This window comes from Phyllobates terribilis, unplaced genomic scaffold, assembly GCF_046119375.1.
Source record: "Phyllobates terribilis strain yellow unplaced genomic scaffold, ASM4611937v1 Scaffold_187__1_contigs__length_3656778, whole genome shotgun sequence".
NCBI lineage: Eukaryota > Metazoa > Chordata > Amphibia > Anura > Dendrobatidae > Phyllobates > Phyllobates terribilis.
The window spans coordinates 2,603,951-2,629,395 of NW_027362947.1; the positions used below are offsets into that span (position 1 = coordinate 2,603,951).

Genomic DNA, 25,445 nt, shown 5'->3' on the forward strand with positions numbered 1-25,445 from the left:
TAGAGGTTGACAACATGTCTTCTTAACGGGAGTCCAGGAGCTCATCTCCACAAATGGACTTTTCAGGATCCTTGGGTGGCTCCGTAGTTTGAAACCAATTCTGGTTATCGCTTCTCGGCCTTTTGGCTAAGATCAAGTGTAGTATCTTTTGAAAAGGCAGTTTTGTCCTTGGGCTGCCCTAGTAAATTGATGCATATTACACACTGGTTTGGTGCACTTGTTAGTACGCCAGGTGGCTCATAGAGTTATCTGATGGAAAACATGGCCCTCCAGGATCGAAGTCACTAGGCTGGGTAAGTGTGAGGGCTTTGGAGCAATGTGCCCCAGGAGTAGGCGCCCTGGTGGGAGTCCAAGCTTACTGGGACTGGGAACCCCAGAAAGACTTGGCTTCGTAGCACGCCGCACCTTTGCCAATCATACTTTCTGAGCAACCCCCCCTATTCCTGGCCTCCTGGCTAGGAAGGGGAATTTTTATAAACCCGGTCGGAGGTCCGGTCAGCTTTGGGCTGAGAAACCAACACAGGCTCCAGCTCCACTAGGGTGGCAGCCTAGATGGAAGCTGGGAGCACGAAAACGGCTCTTCTCCGGCTTCGGCTAGGGAGAGCATCGGAGATCCCTGACCCTCGCTGTGGCCTTCTGGCTCGGAGGGATGGGGATGGTTTATTGGGGACCCTCTCCTCCGGGATGGGTCCACATGAATCCTCGCCTCGTGCGCTGTTTTGGTGTGACTTCGGTCACATTTTTCAGTGCCTTGGATGCAGCTTCAATCAAAAAAAATCTGTTCTTATCAGTTTAATATCTGATACGTCCCCTATCTGGGGACCATATATTAAATGGATTTTTAGAACAGGGAGATGGAAAAAGAGCTTGCTCTGTCCACTCCACGCATTGACCTGGTATTGCAGTATCTCCAGGACCGGTGCACCCCTTCTTTAATGCAGTTTCTAAAATCAGAAAGAATTGAATTCAATGTTTTTTGTTCATTTTGCTTGTTTGTCGGATTTTGGGATGGACTCTTTGGCTTTGCTTTTCTTCTCCTCATTGGATTTTTCATGTTCAAAGTTGCAGAAGCCAGATTACAAGCTCATTTTGGTTCAACTTCAGCAACTGTGCATTGCATTGCCATGTAATGTGATGCAATGCTATCTTTCTAGCTCTCCCTTTTTACTTCCTTTTGGATAAACAGACATATTAGGCAAGCATTTTGGAGCTTTCACCTAAATAACTACAGGTGGTGAGATAAGCTGCACAATATAATTGACCTTTCAGTATACAGTTATATGAAAAAGTTTGGGCACCCCTATTAATCTTAAGCTTAATGTTTTATAAAAATTGGTGTTTTTGCAACAGCTATTTCAGTTTGATATATGTAATAACTGTTGGAAACAGTAATGTTTCTGCCTTGAAATGAGGTTTATTGTACTAACAGAAAATGTGCAATCTGCATTCAAACAAAATTTGACAGGTGCATAAGTATGGGCACCCTTATCATTTTCTTGTTTTAAATACTCCTACCTACTTTTTACTGACTTACTAAAGCACTTTTTTGGGTTTTGTAACCTCATTGAGCTTTGAACTTCATAGCCAGGTGTATGCAATCATGAGAAAAGCTACTTAAAGTGGCCACTTGCAAGTTTTTCTCCTGTTTGAATCTCCTCTGAAGAGTGGCATCATGGGCTCCTCAAAACGACTGTCAAATGATCTGAAAACAAAGATTATTCAACATAGTTGTTCAGGGGAAGGATACAAAAAGCTGTCTCAGAGATTTAACCTGTCAGTTTCCACTGTGAGGAACATAGTAAGGAAATGGAAGAACACAGGGAAAGTTCTTGTTAAGGCCAGAAGTGGCAGGCCAAGAAAAACATCAGAAAGGCAGAGAAGAAGAATGGTGAGATCAGTCAAGGACAATCCTCAGACCACCTCCAGAGAGCTGCAGCATCAACTTGCTGCAGATGGTGTCACTGTGCATCGGTCAACTATACAACGCACTTTGCACAAGGAGAAGCTGTATGGGAGAGTGATGCGAAAGAAGCCGTTTCTGCAAGCATGCCACAAACAGAGTCGGCTGAGGTATGCAAAAGCACATTTGGAGAAGCCAATTTCTTTTTGGAAGAAGGTCCTGTGGACTGATGAAACCAAGATTGAGTTGTTTGGTCATACAAAAAGGCGTTATGCATGGCGGCAAAAAAACACAGCATTCCAAGAAAAACACTTGCTACCCACAGTAAAATTTTGTGGAGGTTCCATCATGCTTTGGGGCTGTGTGGCCAATGCCGGCACCGGGAATCTTGTTAAAGTTGAGGGACGCATGGATTCCACTCAGTATCAGCAGATTCTTGACAATAATGTTCAAGAATCAGTGATAAAGTTGAAGTTACGCAGGGGATGGATCTTTCAGCGAGACAATGATCCAAAACACCGCTCCAAATCTACTCAGGCATTCATGTAGAGGAGCAATTACAATGTTCTGGAATCGCCATCCCAGTCCCCAGACATGAATATCATTGAACATCTGGGGGATCATTTGAAGAGGGCTGTCCATGCTCGGCGACCATCAAACTTAACTGAACTGGAATTGTTTTGTAAAGAGGAATGGTCAAAAATACCTTCATCCAGGATCCAGGAACTCATTAAAAGCTACAGGAAGCGACGAGAGGCTGTTATTTTTGCAAAAGGAGGATCTACTAAATATTAATGTCACTTTTCTGGTGAGGTGCCCATACTTATGCACCTGTCAAATTTTGTTTGAATGCAGAGTGCACATTTTCTGTTAGTACAATAAACCTCATTTCAAGGCAGAAACATTACTGTGTCCAACAGTTATTACATATATCAAACTGAAATAGCTGTTGCAAAAACACCAATTTTTATAAAACATTAAGCTTAAGATTAATAGGGGTGCCCAAACTTTTTCATATAACTGTATTGTTGCACACACACCATCTATTTAGCAAATGCCCTTGTTATCAACAGCAGCCTTTTAAACTCACCTGAGCTAACAGGTATGTGCGCTGGTTACTCTGCTGCGCTTAAAATTTCTTTTTTGGTTTGCTACAATGCCTTTTCTGAAACGTTGTCTCCTTCTGCTGGAACACTGACTTCTTTCATTTAATGCCTGCAGACTATAAAAGAGAACCCAACCCAAAAAGTTTGGTTGATTAGTCTGTGGCATTCTGTTAAACTGTTGCTTATGGCGGTCTCTGTGAGCTTCTCAGCGACATTCAGCCAGCCAGGTATCCTGCCTGCAGTAGATGGAATGTGGCAATGGAACGCTGGCTGCGCGTGTCATAATAGGCTCTGAGCCTTTATATACCTGTGCACAGCAGCAGCCACCTTCAGTCTGCTGCTGGACAGCCAGCAGCAGCAGCAGCAGGAGAGGTATGTAATCAGGAGCCCTCCTGCTAAGGGTAGACAGCTGCTCGTTCCACCCCACCCCCCCGTCTTAATTGGTTCTCCTCCCTTCCAACGGTGTTGAGGCGGGTGGGAACAGCAGGGGGTGAAGGTGCTGTGTTTAAAGAGGTGGAGTTATGCAGATCTAAAACGCGTGGATTGCAGCAGCAGCAAGCCGAAAAGTGCAGGCATGTAAGGGATCTAGAGGTTGACAACATGTCTTCTTAACGGGAGTCCAGGAGCTCATCTCCACAAATGGACTTTTCAGGATCCTTGGGTGGCTCCGTAGTTTGAAACCAATTCTGGTTATCGCTTCTCGGCCTTTTGGCTAAGATCAAGTGTAGTATCTGTTCTTATCAGTTTAATATCTGATACGTCCCCTATCTGGGGACCATATATTAAATGGATTTTTAGAACAGGGAGATGGAAAAAGAGCTTGCTCTGTCCACTCCACGCATTGACCTGGTATTGCAGTATCTCCAGGACCGGTGCACCCCTTCTTTAATGCAGTTTCTAAAATCAGAAAGAATTGAATTCAATGTTTTTTGTTCATTTTGCTTGTTTGTCGGATTTTGGGATGGACTCTTTGGCTTTGCTTTTCTTCTCCTCATTGGATTTTTCATGTTCAAAGTTGCAGAAGCCAGATTACAAGCTCATTTTGGTTCAACTTCAGCAACTGTGCATTGCATTGCCAAATGGACTTTTCAGGATCCTTGGGTGGCTCCGTAGTTTGAAACCAATTCTGGTTATCGCTTCTCGGCCTTTTGGCTAAGATCAAGTGTAGTATCTGTTCTTTTAAGAACACAAGAGCTACGATCTACACTTGATGAGAGCGATCGAACTCGGAAGGAGAAGAACTTCGGAGCCCAGCTGACATCAGAGAACGAAGGCGGATATCGGTGGGAGGAAGAAGCTCTAAAGAATCCAGAAGAAGACGAAGACTCGGAGAAGAATCGGGCTGTCCTGTGGAATCTTCGAGGAAGAAAATCATCGAGACAAAGACCTTTCGGGGAATTTGTCCAGAACACGACGGGAGAAGAATCTCCATAGCTCCACCCATTCCGGGAAGAGTTCCAGATCCAGCTCCAAGAAGTAACTGCAGGAGGAAAGCCATGGCAAGCGCTGCGAGGAAGGCCGAAAAGAAGAGCCTGGAGCTGGGGACAGCCAGGAGGGCCCAGCCAGGAGCCGATTCTGACCCCAAGGACTCTGCCTCCACGACTGGCCAGCAGAAGGGACCCCAGAAGCCCCGCCACGAAGCTCCAGCCCTGGAGCCATGGATGCGGCAGACGGTGGCCCTGAAGCTGAAGGAAGTGAATGGGAGGGTGCCGGACATGTCCTCGGACGTGTTCTGCCAGAAGATGCTGCTGGATCGAGGCTTCTCCAGGTCGGACACCCTCAGCATCCAGACCTTCTTGACGGGGATCTTCTTCGTCACCTTCGCCACTGTGAACACCTGCAGGAGGTTCTGGGAAATGGTAAGCGCAAAAGGACCGGATAATTCTTTCTCTGCCTTTACAGGTAGCTGCCCTATCCAGAGGGATGAAAGGAGGATCACGGTCTCCATGCGCAACCCGCACACCCCAGGCCAAGACATCTGTACCTTCCTGAGACGCTTCTGTTTGGTTGTGAAGGAACCCTCTCACATCCTGAATGGACTCGGCTTCTGGACAGGTAAGTGGTCGGTGACCGTTAGACTTCACAGGGACCTGGCGTACTCAGACGGACTTCGGCACCTGCCCCCGACATTCTCCCTGGGCAACTCCTACGGCCTCATCTATTACCCGGACATGCCGCGGAACTGCAGGAGATGCGGCAAGAACGGCCACGAGATGAAGGACTGCAAGGAGGATGCCTGCAGGATTTGTCGAGTGACGGGACACAGCTCGAAGGACTGCCCGAAGAAGACGTCCTGCAACCTGTGTGGGCTGGCGGCTCATCTGTACAAGGATTGCCCCAGGCGTGAGAGATCCTGGGCATCGGTGGTTGCGACGACCCCAGCTACGGAGGACAAGGCCCCGACGACCAGGCCTGTGAAGGTCAAGGACGCGACGACCAAGGCCCCAGCGGCCAAGGCCGAGACGACCAAGGCCAAAGCGGTCAAGGAGTCGGTGGCCAAAGCCCCAGCGACGGTCCCAGCAGCTCCGAAGCAGAAGAAAAAGTCAAAGGAGGGTAAGAGTTCTGTCACCCCTCTCTCGATCCCTCCCCCTGCCACCCCCGTCCAATCCCCCCCCACCCCGGCCACCCCTGCTGAGGATTCCACTTCCTCTTCCTCCTTCCCCTACTCCTCAGCAGGTGTCCTTTCCCCTGCCCCGGCAGCCACTCTCCCTCCCCAGACCATGGTAGCGGTGGAATTAACCTTTCCTCCACCCGCCGCTATCTATTCCGAGGAGGATTTTCCCCTTCTTGTCTCCCCAGTTCCAACCCGGGGAAAGAGGAAGGTGGAGGACAGCCCTGCTACTGAATCCTCCAAAAAGAAGATTCTGGATTTCGTAGGCGAAAAGGAGGATACCCTCCCTGAGCCAGAAGAGATGGAGCACATGGTTGAGACCCTGGTGGCCGAGCCAGAAGAGGAGGAACTGGTGGTCGCCGAGATTGAGGCCGCGCTGCTTGACCAGATGGAGGAAGAGGGCCTGCTGGTGATCCCGTCACCAGCAGTCAACACCGACGAGGGACCACCCGACCGGAGTGGTAACTAAGGTGTATTGCCTGCGCTAACTTTTTCTTTTTTCCCTACATGATGGCTAATATTAACTTATTTTCCATTAATGTCAGGAGCATCAAGGACAAGTTCAGACGTCAGACTATTTATGCCTTCCTTACTTCCCAGTTGTGTGATGTTTATATGTTGCAGGAATGTTCCCTTCCCTCCTCTAGGTCCTTCAAACATCTGGCCAGGGAGTGGTCCCACGGTCCATCCTACTGGTCCGGTGGGGGTGACTGCAAGTCTGCGGGGGTCGCAATTCTGATCAGGGGTGGCGCATTCACGCTTGAGTCCGTCCAGGAGCTCATCTGCGGCAGGGCTCTTGTTGTAGATGGCAACTGGGCGGGGGAACCTGTCAGGTTCATCAACGTGTATGCGTCCCCACTGAAGAATGAGCGTTTGGAGCTTTTCCAGACCCTGCGGCTTCAGCTTGCCACCACCAGGACCTTAGTGATGGCCGGGGATTTCAACTGCCCCATCGAGGAGGACGGTCGTAGTTCTGGCACATCTGCCAAGTTGGACATCACGTCCAAGCTGCTCATCGAGATGGTAACCGAGGCCTCTCTTCAGGACGTGGTGGGCTCCATGGGGAGAGGCTCCACGAACTATTCGTGGAGCCGACCCGATGGCTCACTCCGCTCCAGGATTGACTTTGTGTTCACCTCTCGGGCAGTCAGGCAGAGTAGGCACTCGATGGTCTCCTGCTTCTTCTCCGACCACAGAGCCATTCACTTACAAGGTGTCCTCGGCGACGGTTTTCCGTCCGGCCCCGGCTCCTGGAAGCTGAATTGTGCTCTGCTGGCTCAGGATGAAGTCGTGGAGGAGCTGAGAGCAGCCTACGCAATGTGGCAGTCCTACAAGGGTAGCTTCCAAACAGTCTCTGATTGGTGGGAATATGTTAAACTTGAGTTTCGCTGTTTCTTTCAGGCCAAGGGTCGACAACAGGAGTGTGAGAAGAGGAGGGACTTCAGAGGGCTGCAGCGCGAGCTGCGGTCGCTGCAGGACCTTCTTCACTGTGGCTGGGACGTGAGGGAGGAGCTGGAGGAGACCAAGAAGAGCCTGAAAAGGCACTTTGAGGAGGAGTCCAAGCGAATCATCTTCCGTTCCAAAGTGGAGAATCTGGAGAAGGGTGAGAAATGTAACTCATTCTTTTTCAGGAAACTTCATGCCGGTCACACGCCCCTGAACGAGCTGCGAGACGAGAGCGGAAACATGCGACGTGGGAAGGAGGACGTGATGAGGGTCGTCAGCGACTTCTACAGCGAACTCTACTCCCACAAGACTACCGACCCCGACGCTGCTGATAAGTTCCTGTCAGGTATCACTAACCATCTTGATCCTGCAGGCACGGCAGCCTTGGACAAACCTCTGATGGTGGGCGAATTGCTCTCTGCCGCTAAATCCTTTAGGACCGGCAGGACCCCGGGCAGTGATGGTCTTCCAGCGGAGCTCTATGTAGCGCTGGGAGACCTCATCTGTCCGGACCTGTTGGACCTGTACGAGGAGATGGTGGTGGAGGGTAGAATGCCTCCATCTTTGAGGGAAGGAATGGTCACGATCCTGTACAAGCGGAAGGGAGAGAGGTGCGACCTGAGGAATTGGCGTCCCATCACTCTGCTCAACGTGGACTACAAGATCCTGGCCAAGACGATGGCGACACGACTTAAGACGGTCATCGGACGGATCATCCACCCGGACCAGACCTGCGGCATCCCTGGACGTCGCATCGCAGACAGCCTCGCTCTCGTGCGGGACACGGTCGAGTACATCAAGGTCCGCCGCGCACACGCGGCCCTGGTCTCCTTGGATCAGGAGAAGGCCTTCGACCGGGTTTCCCACGAGTTCATGGGCCGAGCTCTGCACCGGTTAGGTTTGGGTAACATGTTTTGTTCGTATGTCCGTCTGATGTATTTTGATATCCACAGCTCGGTGTTGGTGAACGGCTGGAAGACTGACCCCTTCCCTGTCCTCTCTGGGGTCAGACAAGGCTGCCCTCTATCACCTCTTCTTTTTGTTTGTGTTATAGAACTCTTCGCAGAGGCTATCCGGCAGAATGGAGAGATCAGAGGGATCACCGCACCGGGTCCGGGACGACACGAGGTCAAGTGCTCGCTCTACATGGACGACGTCACCGTCTTCTGCGCTGATCGTGGTTCAGTCGACGCCCTCGTCCAGACGTGTGAGAGGTTCGGCCGGGCTTCAGGGGACAAAGTCAACTGCAGGAAGTCGGAAGCCATGCTCTTCGGGGATTGGCAGCCGGCCTCCTCCGCCCCCTTCCCCTTCAACATTCAACCGGATTTCCTCAAGGTGCTGGGAGTCTGGTTCGGGAAGGAAGGAGCGGCCCTCAAGTCCTGGCAAGAACGCTTGGCCAAGGTGAAGCAACGGATCGGACTCTGGAGCCTCAGACACCTCACTTGTGAGGGTAAGGCACTCGTCCTGCGTAATGAGGTCCTGCCCGTCTTGCAGTACACGGCGCAGGCCTGGCCCCCACACGTCACTGTGTGCAGGGCCATTACCAGGACAGTGTTTCACTTTGTCTGGGGATCCAAGATGGACAGAGTCAGGCGGGCCGTCATGTACAAGGAGCCTCGCAAGGGTGGGAAGGGCGTTCCAGATATCCCCACCCTCCTGCGATCGTCTTTTGTGTGTGATTGTGTCCGCCGGACTTTGCAAGTCAAGAATGGCTCCGCGGGCAGGTCCATGTCTCGCTTCTTCCTGCTTCCTCTTTGGAGGCGACTCGGCTGGGACAAGTGGGACAGCTCCTTCCCCTACAACTGGACGACGCCATGGTTCTACGGAGACGTCGTTCGATTTGTGGGGGAGCATCAACTGGAGGGACTCAAGCCCGACTTGTGGAAGCCCAAAACTATCCACAAGCTAATCAGAGCCAAGGATGACGTGGAGAACATCACAGGACTTCACCAGGACACGCTGGAGACTGTGTGGACAAATGTGTCGTCTGACAGGCTGACCAACGGGCACAAGGACTTGTCGTGGATGGCGATTCAGGGCGGACTGCCCGTCCGGTCATTCATGCATGCCCGGAACCTGTGCAAGACCCGGTACTGCCCAAGGTGCCCCTTCGTGGAGGAAACATCTTTGCACACTTTTTGGGACTGCGGATTTGCACAGCGCCTATTGACTGCACTTGAGGACGACCTGAGGAACTCTGTCCCCAGGGCGAGCCTATCGCACCATTCTGTGCTTTACGGACTCTTCCCTGGGGTTCATACCGTCGGAGCCATCCAGGAGGCTTGGCGCCTTATGAACTGCTTCAAGGATGCCGTTTGGGTCGCCAGGAACCGGCTCATCTTGAGGAGGGAGAGGATGTCCATCCAGGACTGCCGCAGGCTGATCCACAGCCTGCTCAGAGACTATTCCATCATGGACGGTCCGGAGGACGAGGACGAGGACTAAACCCCTCCTCCCCCTCTCCCCTTATGTGTCTTGTCTTTCAATAAAGCTTCGGGCCTGTGATTTTCCCCTCCCCATCCCCTTTTTCCCAATCCCCATCCCTTATCACGGTTCGTCGTACTGTATTGATTGACATGCTTTTTCTTTCAGATTGAGTGTTTTGTGTAGCATAGGGGTGTGATGTGTCTAGTTAGTGCGTCGTATCCTCATGCTATGCAAATATGATGTAGAATTCTGTGTGTACTGGGCTGCGGCACTGTACACTGTCTGTTAACTTATGTTTTGTGCTAATAAAAGATATATTCAATCAAAAAATCTGTTCTTATCAGTTTAATATCTGATACGTCCCCTATCTGGGGACCATATATTAAATGGATTTTTAGAACAGGGAGATGGAAAAAGAGCTTGCTCTGTCCACTCCACGCATTGACCTGGTATTGCAGTATCTCCAGGACCGGTGCACCCCTTCTTTAATGCAGTTTCTAAAATCAGAAAGAATTGAATTCAATGTTTTTTGTTCATTTTGCTTGTTTGTCGGATTTTGGGATGGACTCTTTGGCTTTGCTTTTCTTCTCCTCATTGGATTTTTCATGTTCAAAGTTGCAGAAGCCAGATTACAAGCTCATTTTGGTTCAACTTCAGCAACTGTGCATTGCATTGCCATGTAATGTGATGCAATGCTATCTTTCTAGCTCTCCCTTTTTACTTCCTTTTGGATAAACAGACATATTAGGCAAGCATTTTGGAGCTTTCACCTAAATAACTACAGGTGGTGAGATAAGCTGCACAATATAATTGACCTTTCAGTATATTGTTGCACACACACCATCTATTTAGCAAATGCCCTTGTTATCAACAGCAGCCTTTTAAACTCACCTGAGCTAACAGGTATGTGCGCTGGTTACTCTGCTGCGCTTAAAATTTCTTTTTTGGTTTGCTACAATGCCTTTTCTGAAACGTTGTCTCCTTCTGCTGGAACACTGACTTCTTTCATTTAATGCCTGCAGACTATAAAAGAGAACCCAACCCAAAAAGTTTGGTTGATTAGTCTGTGGCATTCTGTTAAACTGTTGCTTATGGCGGTCTCTGTGAGCTTCTCAGCGACATTCAGCCAGCCAGGTATCCTGCCTGCAGTAGATGGAATGTGGCAATGGAACGCTGGCTGCGCGTGTCATAATAGGCTCTGAGCCTTTATATACCTGTGCACAGCAGCAGCCACCTTCAGTCTGCTGCTGGACAGCCAGCAGCAGCAGCAGCAGGAGAGGTATGTAATCAGGAGCCCTCCTGCTAAGGGTAGACAGCTGCTCGTTCCACCCCACCCCCCGCCTTAATTGGTTCTCCTCCCTTCCAACGGTGTTGAGGCGGGTGGGAACAGCAGGGGGTGAAGGTGCTGTGTCTAAAGAGGTGGAGTTATGCAGATCTAAAACGCGTGGATTGCAGCAGCAGCAAGCCGAAAAGTGCAGGCATGTAAGGGATCTAGAGGTTGACAACATGTCTTCTTAACGGGAGTCCAGGAGCTCATCTCCACAAATGGACTTCTCAGGATCCTTGGGTGGCTCCGTAGTTTGAAACCAATTCTGGTTATCGCTTCTCGGCCTTTTGGCTAAGATCAAGTGTAGTATCTTTTGAAAAGGCGGTTTTGGATGTTTGCCGCCCTAGTAGATTGATACATTATGCACACTGGGGTTTAGGCGCTTGTTAGTACGCCAGGTGGCTAATATAGTCATCTGGTGGAAAGCATGGCCCCCCAGGATCGACGCCATTGGGCCGGGGAAGATCGAAAGCCCGAAGTGTGAAGTGCCCCAGGAGTGGTGACCCTGGGGTGCCTTAACTCACTGGGATTGGGAACCCCACTTGAGTTTATGGCACATTTGCACTAGCACTTCAATATTTCTTTCTTCACACACACCCTTATTCCGGGCCTTCTGGCCTTAGGATGGGGAATTTTTCAATTCCCGGTCGAAGGTCCGGGCAGTATTATACTGTGAAACCTTCACTATTTATTTAATTTTTTTTTGTCACTGTGTGTCCACTTTTTCACGTGTGTCCACGTCCTTACTAGGATTTTGTCGGGATGCGGTTCCCTTACGGGTTCCTCTCTTGGCAGGTCTAGGGGGGGAGTGTGTGGCCATCAGGTTCCGCTCCCCCCTGAACCCCCCTGGCTCTCCTCTTTCGGGAGGAGAGCGTTGTTGGCTCCCCTCTTCCGGGAGGGGAGCACAGTCTTTGGATCCCAGTGCCTTGCTCGGGTGAGAACTCGGGCAGGTATTGAGGGTAAGATTGGGTCGCCTCTGGCTCCGGCTGGAGGTGGCTATTTGTCCCTGTGCCTCGCTGTGGCCTTCTGGCTCGGAGGGACGGGGAATGGTTTGGGGGACCCTTCTCCTTTTGGAGAGGGTTTCAAGAAGACCAGCATCCTAGTGCACTTTTTTTTGTGGCACTTGTCACTTTTTTAAGCGCACTCGGGTTTTGTACACGAATTCGGGCTTTCGATAAAAAAAAAAAAAAAAAAATCTGTTCTTATCAGTTTAATATCTGATACGTCCCCTATCTGGGGACCATATATTAAATGGATTTTTAGAACAGGGAGATGGAAAAAGAGCTTGCTATGTCCACTCCACGCATTGACCTGGTATTGCAGTATCTCCAGGACCGGTGCACCCCTTCTTTAATGCAGTTTCTAAAATCAGAAAGAATTGAATTCAATGTTTTTTGTTCATTTTGCTTGTTTGTCGGATTTTGGGATGGACTCTTTGGCTTTGCTTTTCTTCTCCTCATTGGATTTTTCATGTTCAAAGTTGCAGAAGCCAGATTACAAGCTCATTTTGGTTCAACTTCAGCAACTGTGCATTGCATTGCCATGTAATGTGATGCAATGCTATCTTTCTAGCTCTCCCTTTTTACTTCCTTTTGGATAAACAGACATATTAGGCAAGCATTTTGGAGCTTTCACCTAAATAACTACAGGTGGTGAGATAAGCTGCACAATATAATTGACCTTTCAGTATATTGTTGCACACACACCATCTATTTAGCAAATGCCCTTGTTATCAACAGCAGCCTTTTAAACTCACCTGAGCTAACAGGTATGTGCGCTGGTTACTCTGCTGCGCTTAAAATTTCTTTTTTGGTTTGCTACAATGCCTTTTCTGAAACGTTGTCTCCTTCTGCTGGAACACTGACTTCTTTCATTTAATGCCTGCAGACTATAAAAGAGAACCCAACCCAAAAAGTTTGGTTGATTAGTCTGTGGCATTCTGTTAAACTGTTGCTTATGGCGGTCTCTGTGAGCTTCTCAGCGACATTCAGCCAGCCAGGTATCCTGCCTGCAGTAGATGGAATGTGGCAATGGAACGCTGGCTGCGCGTGTCATAATAGGCTCTGAGCCTTTATATACCTGTGCACAGCAGCAGCCACCTTCAGTCTGCTGCTGGACAGCCAGCAGCAGCAGCAGCAGGAGAGGTATGTAATCAGGAGCCCTCCTGCTAAGGGTAGACAGCTGCTCGTTCCACCCCACCCCCCACCTTAATTGGTTCTCCTCCCTTCCAACGGTGTTGAGGCGGGTGGGAACAGCAGGGGGTGAAGGTGCTGTGTTTAAAGAGGTGGAGTTATGCAGATCTAAAACGCGTGGATTGCAGCAGCAGCAAGCCGAAAAGTGCAGGCATGTAAGGGATCTAGAGGTTGACAACATGTCTTCTTAACAGGAGTCCAGGAGCTCATCTCCACAAATGGACTTTTCAGGATCCTTGGGTGGCTCCGTAGTTTGAAACCAATTCTGGTTATCGCTTCTCGACCTTTTGGCTAAGATCAAGTGTAGTATCTGTTCTTATCAGTTTAATATCTGATACGTCCCCTATCTGGGGACCATATATTAAATGGATTTTTAGAACAGGGAGATGGAAAAAGAGCTTGCTCTGTCCACTCCACGCATTGACCTGGTATTGCAGTATCTCCAGGACCGGTGCACCCCTTCTTTAATGCAGTTTCTAAAATCAGAAAGAATTGAATTCAATGTTTTTTGTTCATTTTGCTTGTTTGTCGGATTTTGGGATGGACTCTTTGGCTTTGCTTTTCTTCTCCTCATTGGATTTTTCATGTTCAAAGTTGCAGAAGCCAGATTACAAGCTCATTTTGGTTCAACTTCAGCAACTGTGCATTGCATTGCCATGTAATGTGATGCAATGCTATCTTTCTAGCTCTCCCTTTTTACTTCCTTTTGGATAAACAGACATATTAGGCAAGCATTTTGGAGCTTTCACCTAAATAACTACAGGTGGTGAGATAAGCTGCACAATATAATTGACCTTTCAGTATATTGTTGCACACACACCATCTATTTAGCAAATGCCCTTGTTATCAACAGCAGCCTTTTAAACTCACCTGAGCTAACAGGTATGTGCGCTGGTTACTCTGCTGCGCTTAAAATTTCTTTTTTGGTTTGCTACAATGCCTTTTCTGAAACGTTGTCTCCTTCTGCTGGAACACTGACTTCTTTCATTTAATGCCTGCAGACTATAAAAGAGAACCCAACCCAAAAAGTTTGGTTGATTAGTCTGTGGCATTCTGTTAAACTGTTGCTTATGGCGGTCTCTGAGCTTCTCAGCGACATTCAGCCAGCCAGGTATCCTGCCTGCAGTAGATGGAATGTGGCAATGGAACGCTGGCTGCGCGTGTCATAATAGGCTCTGAGCCTTTATATACCTGTGCACAGCAGCAGCCACCTTCAGTCTGCTGCTGGACAGCCAGCAGCAGCAGCAGCAGGAGAGGTATGTAATCAGGAGCCCTCCTGCTAAGGGTAGACAGCTGCTCGTTCCACCCCACCCCCCGCCTTAATTGGTTCTCCTCCCTTCCAACGGTGTTGAGGCGGGTGGGAACAGCAGGGGGTGAAGGTGCTGTGTTTAAAGAGGTGGAGTTATGCAGATCTAAAACGCGTGGATTGCAGCAGCAGCAAGCCGAAAAGTGCAGGCATGTAAGGGATCTAGAGGTTGACAACATGTCTTCTTAACGGGAGTCCAGGAGCTCATCTCCACAAATGGACTTTTCAGGATCCTTGGGTGGCTCCGTAGTTTGAAACCAATTCTGGTTATCGCTTCTCGGCCTTTTGGCTAAGATCAAGTGTAGTATCTGTTCTTATCAGTTTAATATCTGATACGTCCCCTATCTGGGGACCATATATTAAATGGATTTTTAGAACAGGGAGATGGAAAAAGAGCTTGCTCTGTCCACTCCACGCATTGACCTGGTATTGCAGTATCTCCAGGACCGGTGCACCCCTTCTTTAATGCAGTTTCTAAAATCAGAAAGAATTGAATTCAATGTTTTTTGTTCATTTTGCTTGTTTGTCGGATTTTGGGATGGACTCTTTGGCTTTGCTTTCCTTCTCCTCATTGGATTTTTCATGTTCAAAGTTGCAGAAGCCAGATTACAAGCTCATTTTGGTTCAACTTCAGCAACTGTGCATTGCATTGCCATGTAATGTGATGCAATGCTATCTTTCTAGCTCTCCCTTTTTACTTCCTTTTGGATAAACAGACATATTAGGCAAGCATTTTGGAGCTTTCACCTAAATAACTACAGGTGGTGAGATAAGCTGCACAATATAATTGACCTTTCAGTATATTGTTGCACACACACCATCTATTTAGCAAATGCCCTTGTTATCAACAGCAGCCTTTTAAACTCACCTGAGCTAACAGGTATGTGCGCTGGTTACTCTGCTGCGCTTAAAATTTCTTTTTTGGTTTGCTACAATGCCTTTTCTGAAACGTTGTCTCCTTCTGCTGGAACACTGACTTCTTTCATTTAATGCCTGCAGACTATAAAAGAGATCCCAACCCAAAAAGTTTGGTTGATTAGTCTGTGGCATTCTGTTAAACTGTTGCTTATGGCGGTCTCTGTGAGCTTCTCAGCGACATTCAGCCAGCCAGGTATCCTGCCTGCAGTAGATGGAATGTGGCAATGGAACGCTGGCTGCGCGTGTCATAATAGGCTCTGAGCCTTTATATACCTGTGCACAGCAGCAGCCACCTTCAGTCTGCTGCTGGACAGCCAGCAGCAGCAGCAGCAGGAGAGGTATGTAATCAGGAGCCCTCCTGCTAAGGGTAGACAGCTGCTCGTTCCACCCCACCCCCCGCCTTAATTGGTTCTCCTCCCTTCCAACGGTGTTGAGGCGGGTGGGAACAGCAGGGGGTGAAGGTGCTGTGTTTAAAGAGGTGGAGTTATGCAGATCTAAAACGCGTGGATTGCAGCAGCAGCAAGCCGAAAAGTGCAGGCATGTAAGGGATCTAGAGGTTGACAACATGTCTTCTTAACGGGAGTCCAGGAGCTCATCTCCACAAATGGACTTTTCAGGATCCTTGGGTGGCTCCGTAGTTTGAAACCAATTCTGGTTATCGCTTCTCGGCCTTTTGGCTAAGATCAAGTGTAGTATCTGTTCTTATCAGTTTAATATCTGATACGTCCCCTATCTGGGGACCATATATTAAATGGATTTTTAGAACAGGGAGATGGAAAAAGAGCTTGCTCTGTCCACTCCACGCATTGACCTGGTATTGCAGTATCTCCAGGACCGGTGCACCCCTTCTTTAATGCAGTTTCTAAAATCAGAAAGAATTGAATTCAATGTTTTTTGTTCATTTTGCTTGTTTGTCGGATTTTGGGATGGACTCTTTGGCTTTGCTTTTCTTCTCCTCATTGGATTTTTCATGTTCAAAGTTGCAGAAGCCAGATTACAAGCTCATTTTGGTTCAACTTCAGCAACTGTGCATTGCATTGCCATGTAATGTGATGCAATGCTATCTTTCTAGCTCTCCCTTTTTACTTCCTTTTGGATAAACAGACATATTAGGCAAGCATTTTGGAGCTTTCACCTAAATAACTACAGGTGGTGAGATAAGCTGCACAATATAATTGACCTTTCAGTATATTGTTGCACACACACCATCTATTTAGCAAATGCCCTTGTTATCAACAGCAGCCTTTTAAACTCACCTGAGCTAACAGGTATGTGCGCTGGTTACTCTGCTGCGCTTAAAATTTCTTTTTTGGTTTGCTACAATGCCTTTTCTGAAACGTTGTCTCCTTCTGCTGGAACACTGACTTCTTTCATTTAATGCCTGCAGACTATAAAAGAGAACCCAACCCAAAAAGTTTGGTTGATTAGTCTGTGGCATTCTGTTAAACTGTTGCTTATGGCGGTCTCTGTGAGCTTCTCAGCGACATTCAGCCAGCCAGGTATCCTGCCTGCAGTAGATGGAATGTGGCAATGGAACGCTGGCTGCGCGTGTCATAATAGGCTCTGAGCCTTTATATACCTGTGCACAGCAGCAGCCACCTTCAGTCTGCTGCTGGACAGCCAGCAGCAGCAGCAGCAGGAGAGGTATGTAATCAGGAGCCCTCCTGCTAAGGGTAGACAGCTGCTCGTTCCACCCCACCCCCCGCCTTAATTGGTTCTCCTCCCTTCCAACGGTGTTGAGGCGGGTGGGAACAGCAGGGGGTGAAGGTGCTGTGTTTAAAGAGGTGGAGTTATGCAGATCTAAAACGCGTGGATTGCAGCAGCAAAAAGCCGAAAAGTGCAGGCATGTAAGGGATCTAGAGGTTGACAACATGTCTTCTTAACGGGAGTCCAGGAGCTCATCTCCACAAATGGACTTTTCAGGATCCTTGGGTGGCTCCGTAGTTTGAAACCAATTCTGGTTATCGCTTCTCGGCCTTTTGGCTAAGATCAAGTGTAGTATCTTTCGAAAAGGCGGTTTTGGATGTTGGCCACCCTAGTAGATTGATACATTATGCACACTGGGGTTTAGGCGCTTGTTAGTACGCCAGGTGGCTAATATAGTCATCTGGTGGAAAGCATGGCCCCCCTGGATCGACGCCATTGGGCCGGGGAAGATCGAAAGCCCGAAGTGTGAAGTGCCCCAGGAGTGGTGACCCTGGGGTGCCTTAACTCACTGGGATTGGGAACCCCACTTGAGTTTATGGTACATTTGCACAAGCACTTCAAATTTTCTTTCTTCGCACACACCCTTATTCCGGGCCTTCTGGCCTTAGGATGGGGAATTTTTCAATTCCCGGTCGAAGGTCCGGGCAGTATTATACTGTGAAACCTTCACTATTTATTTAATTTCTTTGTCACTGTGTGTCCACTTATTCACGTGTGTCACGTCCTACTAGGATTTTGTCGGGATGCGGTTCCCTTACGGGTTCCTCTCTTGGCAGGTCTAGGGGGGGAGTGTGTGGCCATCAGGTTCCGCTCCCCCCTGAACCCCCTGGCTCTCCTCTTTCGGGAGGAGAGCGTTGTTGGCTCCCCTCTTCCGGGAGGGGAGCACAGTCTTTGGCTCCCAGTGCCTTGCTCGGGTGAGAACTCGGGCAGTTGCTGGGGGTAAGATTGGGTCGCCTCTGGCTTCGGCTGGAGGTGGCTTTTTGTCCCTGTTCCTCGCTGTGGCCTTTTGGCTCGGAGGGACGGGGAATGGTTTGGGGGACCCTTCTCCTTTTGGAGAGGGTTTCAAGAAGACCAGCATCCTAGTGCACTTTTTTTGTGGCACTTGTCACTTTTTTAAGCGCACTCGGGTTTTGTACACGAATTCAGGCTTTCAAAAAAAAAAAAAAAAAAAATCTGTTCTTATCAGTTTAATATCTGATACGTCCCCTATCTGGGGACCATATATTAAATGGATTTTTAGAACAGGGAGATGGAAAAAGAGCTTGCTCTGTCCACTCCACGCATTGACCTGGTATTGCAGTATCTCCAGGACCGGTGCACCCCTTCTTTAATGCAGTTTCTAAAATCAGAAAGAATTGAATTCAATGTTTTTTGTTCATTTTGCTTGTTTGTCGGATTTTGGGATGGACTCTTTGGCTTTGCTTTTCTTCTCCTCATTGGATTTTTCATGTTCAAAGTTGCAGAAGCCAGATTACAAGCTCATTTTGGTTCAACTTCAGCAACTGTGCATTGCATTGCCATGTAATGTGATGCAATGCTATCTTTCTAGCTCTCCCTTTTTACTTCCTTTTGGATAAACAGACATATTAGGCAAGCATTTTGGAGCTTTCACCTAAATAACTACAGGTGGTGAGATAAGCTGCACAATATAATTGACCTTTCAGTATATTGTTGCACACACACCATCTATTTAGCAAATGCCCTTGTTATCAACAGCAGCCTTTTAAACTCACCTGAGCTAACAGGTATGTGCGCTGGTTACTCTGCTGCGCTTAAAATTTCTTTTTTGGTTTGCTACAATGCCTTTTCTGAAACGTTGTCTCCTTCTGCTGGAACACTGACTTCTTTCATTTAATGCCTGCAGACTATAAAAGAGAACCCAACCCAAAAAGTTTGGTTGATTAGTCTGTGGCATTCTGTTAAACTGTTGCTTATGGCGGTCTCTGTGAGCTTCTCAGCGACATTCAGCCAGCCAGGTATCCTGCCTGCAGTAGATGGAATGTGGCAATGGAACGCTGGCTGCGCGTGTCATAATAGGCTCTGAGCCTTTATATACCTGTGCACAGCAGCAGCCACCTTCAGTCTGCTGCTGGACAGCCAGCAGCAGCAGCAGCAGGAGAGGTATGTAATCAGGAGCCCTCCTGCTAAGGGTAGACAGCTGCTCGTTCCACCCCACCCCCCGCCTTAATTGGTTCTCCTCCCTTCCAACGGTGTTGAGGCGGGTGGGAACAGCAGGGGGTGAAGGTGCTGTGTTTAAAGAGGTGGAGTTATGCAGATCTAAAACGCGTGGATTGCAGCAGCAGCAAGCCGAAAAGTGCAGGCATGTAAGGGATCTAGAGGTTGACAACATGTCTTCTTAACGGGAGTCCAGGAGCTCATCTCCACAAATGGACTTTTCAGGATCCTTGGGTGGCTCCGTAGTTTGAAACCAATTCTGGTTATCGCTTCTCGGCCTTTTGGCTAAGATCAAGTGTAGTATCTGTTCTTATCAGTTTAATATCTGATACGTCCCCTATCTGGGGACCATATATTAAATGGATTTTTAGAACAGGGAGATGGAAAAAGAGCTTGCTCTGTCCACTCCACGCATTGACCTGGTATTGCAGTATCTCCAGGACCGGTGTACCCCTTCTTTAATGCAGTTTCTAAAATCAGAAAGAATTGAATTCAATGTTTTTTGTTCATTTTGCTTGTTTGTCGGATTTTGGGATGGACTCTTTGGCTTTGCTTTTCTTCTCCTCATTGGATTTTTCATGTTCAAAGTTGCAGAAGCCAGATTACAAGCTCATTTTGGTTCAACTTCAGCAACTGTGCATTGCATTGCCATGTAATGTGATGCAATGCTATCTTTCTAGCTCTCCCTTTTTACTTCCTTTTGGATAAACAGACATATTAGGCAAGCATTTTGGAGCTTTCACCTAAATAACTACAGGTGGTGAGATAAGCTGCACAATATAATTGACCTTTCAGTATATTGTTGCACACACACCATCTATTTAGCAAATGCCCTTGTTATCAACAGCAGCCTTTTAAACTCACCTGAGCTAACAGGTATGTGCGCTGGTTACTCTGCTGCGCTTAAAATTTCTTTTTTGGTTTGCTACAATGCCTTTTCTGAAACGTTGTCTCCTTCTGCTGGAACACTGACTTCTTTCATTTAATGCCTGCAGACTATAAAAGAGAACCCAACCCAAAAAGTTTGGTTGATTAGTCTGTGGCATTCTGTTAAACTGTTGCTTATGGCGGTCTCTGTGAGCTTCTCAGCGACATTCAGCCAGCCAGGTATCCTGCCTGCAGTAGATGGAATGTGGCAATGGAACGCTGGCTGCGCGTGTCATAATAGGCTCTGAGCCTTTATATACCTGTGCACAGCAGCAGCCACCTTCAGTCTGCTGCTGGACAGCCAGCAGCAGCAGCAGGAGAGGTATGTAATCAGGAGCCCTCCTGCTAAGGGTAGACAGCTGCTCGTTCCACCCCACCCCCCGCCTTAATTGGTTCTCCTCCCTTCCAACGGTGTTGAGGCGGGTGGGAACAGCAGGGGGTGAAGGTGCTGTGTTTAAAGAGGTGGAGTTATGCAGATCTAAAACGCGTGGATTGCAGCAGCAGCAAGCCGAAAAGTGCAGGCATGTAAGGGATCTAGAGGTTGACAACATGTCTTCTTAACGGGAGTCCAGGAGCTCATCTCCACAAATGGACTTTTCAGGATCCTTGGGTGGCTCCGTAGTTTGAAACCAATTCTGGTTATCGCTTCTCGGCCTTTTGGCTAAGATCAAGTGTAGTATCTGTTCTTATCAGTTTAATATCTGATACGTCCCCTATCTGGGGACCATATATTAAATGGATTTTTAGAACAGGGAGATGGAAAAAGAGCTTGCTCTGTCCACTCCACGCATTGACCTGGTATTGCAGTATCTCCAGGACCGGTGCACCCCTTCTTTAATGCAGTTTCTAAAATCAGAAAGAATTGAATTCAATGTTTTTTGTTCATTTTGCTTGTTTGTCGGATTTTGGGATGGACTCTTTGGCTTTGCTTTTCTTCTCCTCATTGGATTTTTCATGTTCAAAGTTGCAGAAGCCAGATTACAAGCTCATTTTGGTTCAACTTCAGCAACTGTGCATTGCATTGCCATGTAATGTGATGCAATGCTATCTTTCTAGCTCTCCCTTTTTACTTCCTTTTGGATAAACAGACATATTAGGCAAGCATTTTGGAGCTTTCACCTAAATAACTACAGGTGGTGAGATAAGCTGCACAATATAATTGACCTTTCAGTATATTGTTGCACACACACCATCTATTTAGCAAATGCCCTTGTTATCAACAGCAGCCTTTTAAACTCACCTGAGCTAACAGGTATGTGCGCTGGTTACTCTGCTGCGCTTAAAATTTCTTTTTTGGTTTGCTACAATGCCTTTTCTGAAATGTTGTCTCCTTCTGCTGGAACACTGACTTCTTTCATTTAATGCCTGCAGACTATAAAAGAGAACCCAACCCAAAAAGTTTGGTTGATTAGTCTGTGGCATTCTGTTAAACTGTTGCTTATGGCGGTCTCTGTGAGCTTCTCAGCGACATTCAGCCAGCCAGGTATCCTGCCTGCAGAAGATGGAATGTGGCAATGGAACGCTGGCTGCGCGTGTCATAATAGGCTCTGAGCCTTTATATACCTGTGCACAGCAGCAGCCACCTTCAGTCTGCTGCTGGACAGCCAGCAGCAGCAGCAGCAGGAGAGGTATGTAATCAGGAGCCCTCCTGCTAAGGGTAGACAGCTGCTCGTTCCACCCCACCCCCCGGCCTTAATTGGTTCTCCTCCCTTCCAACGGTGTTGAGGCGGGTGGGAACAGCAGGGGGTGAAGGTGCTGTGTTTAAAGAGGTGGAGTTATGCAGATCTAAAACGCGTGGATTGCAGCAGCAGCAAGCCGAAAAGTGCAGGCATGTAAGGGATCTAGAGGTTGACAACATGTCTTCTTAACGGGAGTCCAGGAGCTCATCTCCACAAATGGACTTTTCAGGATCCTTGGGTGGCTCCGTAGTTTGAAACCAATTCTGGTTATCGCTTCTCGGCCTTTTGGCTAAGATCAAGTGTAGTATCTGTTCTTATCAGTTTAATATCTGATACGTCCCCTATCTGGGGACCATATATTAAATGGATTTTGAGAACAGGGAGATGGAAAAAGAGCTTGCTCTGTCCACTCCACGCATTGACCTGGTATTGCAGTATCTCCAGGACCAGTGCACCCCTTCTTTAATGCAGTTTCTAAAATCAGAAAGAATTGAATTCAATGTTTTTTGTTCATTTTGCTTGTTTGTCGGATTTTGGGATGGACTCTTTGGCTTTGCTTTTCTTCTCCTCATTGGATTTTTCATGTTCAAAGTTGCAGAAGCCAGATTACAAGCTCATTTTGGTTCAACTTCAGCAACTGTGCATTGCATTGCCATGTAATGTGATGCAATGCTATCTTTCTAGCTCTCCCTTTTTACTTCCTTTTGGATAAACAGACATATTAGGCAAGCATTTTGGAGCTTTCACCTAAATAACTACAGGTGGTGAGATAAGCTGCACAATATAATTGACCTTTCAGTATATTGTTGCACACACACCATCTATTTAGCAAATGCCCTTGTTATCAACAGCAGCCTTTTAAACTCACCTGAGCTAACAGGTATGTGCGCTGGTTACTCTGCTGCGCTTAAAATTTCTTTTTTGGTTTGCTACAATGCCTTTTCTGAAACGTTGTCTCCTTCTGCTGGGACACTGACTTCTTTCATTTAATGCCTGCAGACTATAAAAGAGAACCCAACCCAAAAAGTTTGGTTGATTAGTCTGTGGCATTCTGTTAAACTGTTGCTTATGGCGGTCTCTGTGAGCTTCTCAGCGACATTCAGCCAGCCAGGTATCCTGCCTGCAGTAGATGGAATGTGGCAATGGAACGCTGGCTGCGCGTGTCATAATAGGCTCTGAGCCTTTATATACCTGTGCACAGCAGCAGCCACCTTCAGTCTGCTGCTGGACAGCCAGCAGCAGCAGCAGCAGGAGAGGTATGTAATCAGGAGCCCTCCTGCTAAGGGTAGACAGCTGCTCGTTCCACCCCACCCCCCGCCTTAATTGGTTCTCCTCCCTTCCAACGGTGTTGAGGCGGGTGGGAACAGCAGGGGGTGAAGGTGCTGTGTTTAAAGAGGTGGAGTTATGCAGATCTAAAACGCGTGGATTGCAGCAGCAGCAAGCCGAAAAGTGCAGGCATGTAAGGGATCTAGAGGTTGACAACATGTCTTCTTAACGGGAGTCCAGGAGCTCATCTCCACAAATGGACTTTTCAGGATCCTTGGGTGGCTCCGTAGTTTGAAACCAATTCTGGTTATCGCTTCTCGGCCTTTTGGCTAAGATCAAGTGTAGTATCTGTTCTTATCAGTTTAATATCTGATACGTCCCCTATCTGGGGACCATATATTAAATGGATTTTTAGAACAGGGAGATGGAAAAAGAGCTTGCTCTGTCCACTCCACGCATTGACCTGGTATTGCAGTATCTCCAGGACCGGTGCACCCCTTCTTTAATGCAGTTTCTAAAATCAGAAAGAATTGAATTCAATGTTTTTTGTTCATTTTGCTTGTTTGTCGGATTTTGGGATGGACTCTTTGGCTTTGCTTTTCTTCTCCTCATTGGATTTTTCATGTTCAAAGTTGCAGAAGCCAGATTACAAGCTCATTTTGGTTCAACTTCAGCAACTGTGCATTGCATTGCCATGTAATGTGATGCAATGCTATCTTTCTAGCTCTCCCTTTTTACTTCCTTTTGGATAAACAGACATATTAGGCAAGCATTTTGGAGCTTTCACCTAAATAACTACAGGTGGTGAGATAAGCTGCACAATATAATTGACCTTTCAGTATATTGTTGCACACACACCATCTATTTAGCAAATGCCCTTGTTATCAACAGCAGCCTTTTAAACTCACCTGAGCTAACAGGTATGTGCGCTGGTTACTCTGCTGCGCTTAAAATTTCTTTTTTGGTTTGCTACAATGCCTTTTCTGAAACGTTGTCTCCTTCTGCTGGAACACTGACTTCTTTCATTTAATGCCTGCAGACTATAAAAGAGAACCCAACCCAAAAAGTTTGGTTGATTAGTCTGTGGCATTCTGTTAAACTGTTGCTTATGGCGGTCTCTGTGAGCTTCTCAGCGACATTCAGCCAGCCAGGTATCCTGCCTGCAGTAGATGGAATGTGGCAATGGAACGCTGGCTGCGCGTGTCATAATAGGCTCTGAGCCTTTATATACCTGTGCACAGCAGCAGCCACCTTCAGTCTGCTGCTGGACAGCCAGCAGCAGCAGCAGCAGGAGAGGTATGTAATCAGGAGCCCTCCTGCTAAGGGTAGACAGCTGCTCGTTCCACCCCACCCCCCGCCTTAATTGGTTCTCCTCCCTTCCAACAGTGTTGAGGCGGGTGGGAACAGCAGGGGGTGAAGGTGCTGTGTTTAAAGAGGTGGAGTTATGCAGATCTAAAACGCGTGGATTGCAGCAGCAGCAAGCCGAAAAGTGCAGGCATGTAAGGGATCTAGAGGTTGACAACATGTCTTCTTAACGGGAGTCCAGGAGCTCATCTCCACAAATGGACTTTTCAGGATCCTTGGGTGGCTCCGTAGTTTGAAACCAATTCTGGTTATCGCTTCTCGGCCTTTTATCTAAGATCAAGTGTAGTATCTGTTCTTATCAGTTTAATATCTGATACGTCCCCTATCTGGGGACCATATATTAAATGGATTTTTAGAACAGGGAGATGGAAAAAGAGCTTGCTCTGTCCACTCCACGCATTGACCTGGTATTGCAGTATCTCCAGGACCGGTGCACCCCTTCTTTAATGCAGTTTCTAAAATCAGAAAGAATTGAATTCAATGTTTTTGTTCATTTTGCTTGTTTGTCGGATTTTGGGATGGACTCTTTGGCTTTGCTTTTCTTCTCCTCATTGGATTTTTCATGTTCAAAGTTGCAGAAGCCAGATTACAAGCTCATTTTGGTTCAACTTCAGCAACTGTGCATTGCATTGCCATGTAATGTGATGCAATGCTATCTTTCTAGCTCTCCCTTTTTACTTCCTTTTGGATAAACAGACATATTAGGCAAGCATTTTGGAGCTTTCACCTAAATAACTACAGGTGGTGAGATAAGCTGCACAATATAATTGACCTTTCAGTATATTGTTGCACACACACCATCTATTTAGCAAATGCCCTTGTTATCAACAGCAGCCTTTTAAACTCACCTGAGCTAACAGGTATGTGCGCTGGTTACTCTGCTGCGCTTAAAATTTCTTTTTTGGTTTGCTACAATGCCTTTTCTGAAACGTTGTCTCCTTCTGCTGGAACACTGACTTCTTTCATTTAATGCCTGCAGACTATAAAAGAGAACCCAACCCAAAAAGTTTGGTTGATTAGTCTGTGGCATTCTGTTAAACTGTTGCTTATGGCGGTCTCTGTGAGCTTCTCAGCGACATTCAGCCAGCCAGGT

The 25,445-nt window shown here is 47.6% G+C and overlaps 12 non-coding genes and 5 pseudogenes across 12 annotated transcripts; all 17 read left to right on the forward strand.

Moving 5' to 3' along the window:
* Positions 1–106: 106 nt before the first annotated feature.
* LOC141213227 (U2 spliceosomal RNA) lies at positions 107–222 on the forward strand (annotated as a pseudogene).
* Positions 223–746: 524 nt separating this feature from the next.
* On the forward strand, positions 747–930 carry LOC141213140 (U2 spliceosomal RNA). Its single transcript, XR_012282716.1, has one exon. It is a non-coding gene; the product is annotated as a U2 spliceosomal RNA (small nuclear RNA).
* Positions 931–3,698: 2,768 nt separating this feature from the next.
* On the forward strand, positions 3,699–3,889 carry LOC141213051 (U2 spliceosomal RNA). The gene has a single exon (XR_012282629.1). It is a non-coding gene; the product is annotated as a U2 spliceosomal RNA (small nuclear RNA).
* Positions 3,890–4,138: 249 nt separating this feature from the next.
* Positions 4,139–4,252, forward strand: LOC141213223 (U2 spliceosomal RNA; annotated as a pseudogene).
* A 5,550-nt stretch (positions 4,253–9,802) lies between these two features.
* On the forward strand, positions 9,803–9,973 carry LOC141213144 (U2 spliceosomal RNA; annotated as a pseudogene).
* Positions 9,974–11,088: 1,115 nt separating this feature from the next.
* On the forward strand, positions 11,089–11,180 carry LOC141213233 (U2 spliceosomal RNA; annotated as a pseudogene).
* Positions 11,181–11,979: 799 nt separating this feature from the next.
* Positions 11,980–12,165, forward strand: LOC141213216 (U2 spliceosomal RNA). The gene has a single exon (XR_012282768.1). It is a non-coding gene; the product is annotated as a U2 spliceosomal RNA (small nuclear RNA).
* Positions 12,166–13,280: 1,115 nt separating this feature from the next.
* On the forward strand, positions 13,281–13,471 carry LOC141213132 (U2 spliceosomal RNA). The gene has a single exon (XR_012282709.1). It is a non-coding gene; the product is annotated as a U2 spliceosomal RNA (small nuclear RNA).
* A 1,113-nt stretch (positions 13,472–14,584) lies between these two features.
* On the forward strand, positions 14,585–14,775 carry LOC141213052 (U2 spliceosomal RNA). Its single transcript, XR_012282630.1, has one exon. It is a non-coding gene; the product is annotated as a U2 spliceosomal RNA (small nuclear RNA).
* Positions 14,776–15,890: 1,115 nt separating this feature from the next.
* On the forward strand, positions 15,891–16,081 carry LOC141213053 (U2 spliceosomal RNA). Its single transcript, XR_012282631.1, has one exon. It is a non-coding gene; the product is annotated as a U2 spliceosomal RNA (small nuclear RNA).
* Positions 16,082–17,196: 1,115 nt separating this feature from the next.
* Positions 17,197–17,272, forward strand: LOC141213237 (U2 spliceosomal RNA; annotated as a pseudogene).
* An 810-nt stretch (positions 17,273–18,082) lies between these two features.
* Positions 18,083–18,265, forward strand: LOC141213177 (U2 spliceosomal RNA). The gene has a single exon (XR_012282739.1). It is a non-coding gene; the product is annotated as a U2 spliceosomal RNA (small nuclear RNA).
* Positions 18,266–19,380: 1,115 nt separating this feature from the next.
* On the forward strand, positions 19,381–19,571 carry LOC141213094 (U2 spliceosomal RNA). The gene has a single exon (XR_012282672.1). It is a non-coding gene; the product is annotated as a U2 spliceosomal RNA (small nuclear RNA).
* A 1,112-nt stretch (positions 19,572–20,683) lies between these two features.
* Positions 20,684–20,874, forward strand: LOC141213054 (U2 spliceosomal RNA). The gene has a single exon (XR_012282632.1). It is a non-coding gene; the product is annotated as a U2 spliceosomal RNA (small nuclear RNA).
* A 1,116-nt stretch (positions 20,875–21,990) lies between these two features.
* LOC141213092 (U2 spliceosomal RNA) lies at positions 21,991–22,181 on the forward strand. Its single transcript, XR_012282670.1, has one exon. It is a non-coding gene; the product is annotated as a U2 spliceosomal RNA (small nuclear RNA).
* Positions 22,182–23,296: 1,115 nt separating this feature from the next.
* LOC141213055 (U2 spliceosomal RNA) lies at positions 23,297–23,487 on the forward strand. The gene has a single exon (XR_012282633.1). It is a non-coding gene; the product is annotated as a U2 spliceosomal RNA (small nuclear RNA).
* Positions 23,488–24,602: 1,115 nt separating this feature from the next.
* On the forward strand, positions 24,603–24,793 carry LOC141213134 (U2 spliceosomal RNA). Its single transcript, XR_012282711.1, has one exon. It is a non-coding gene; the product is annotated as a U2 spliceosomal RNA (small nuclear RNA).
* The last annotated feature ends 652 nt before the right edge of the window (positions 24,794–25,445 follow it).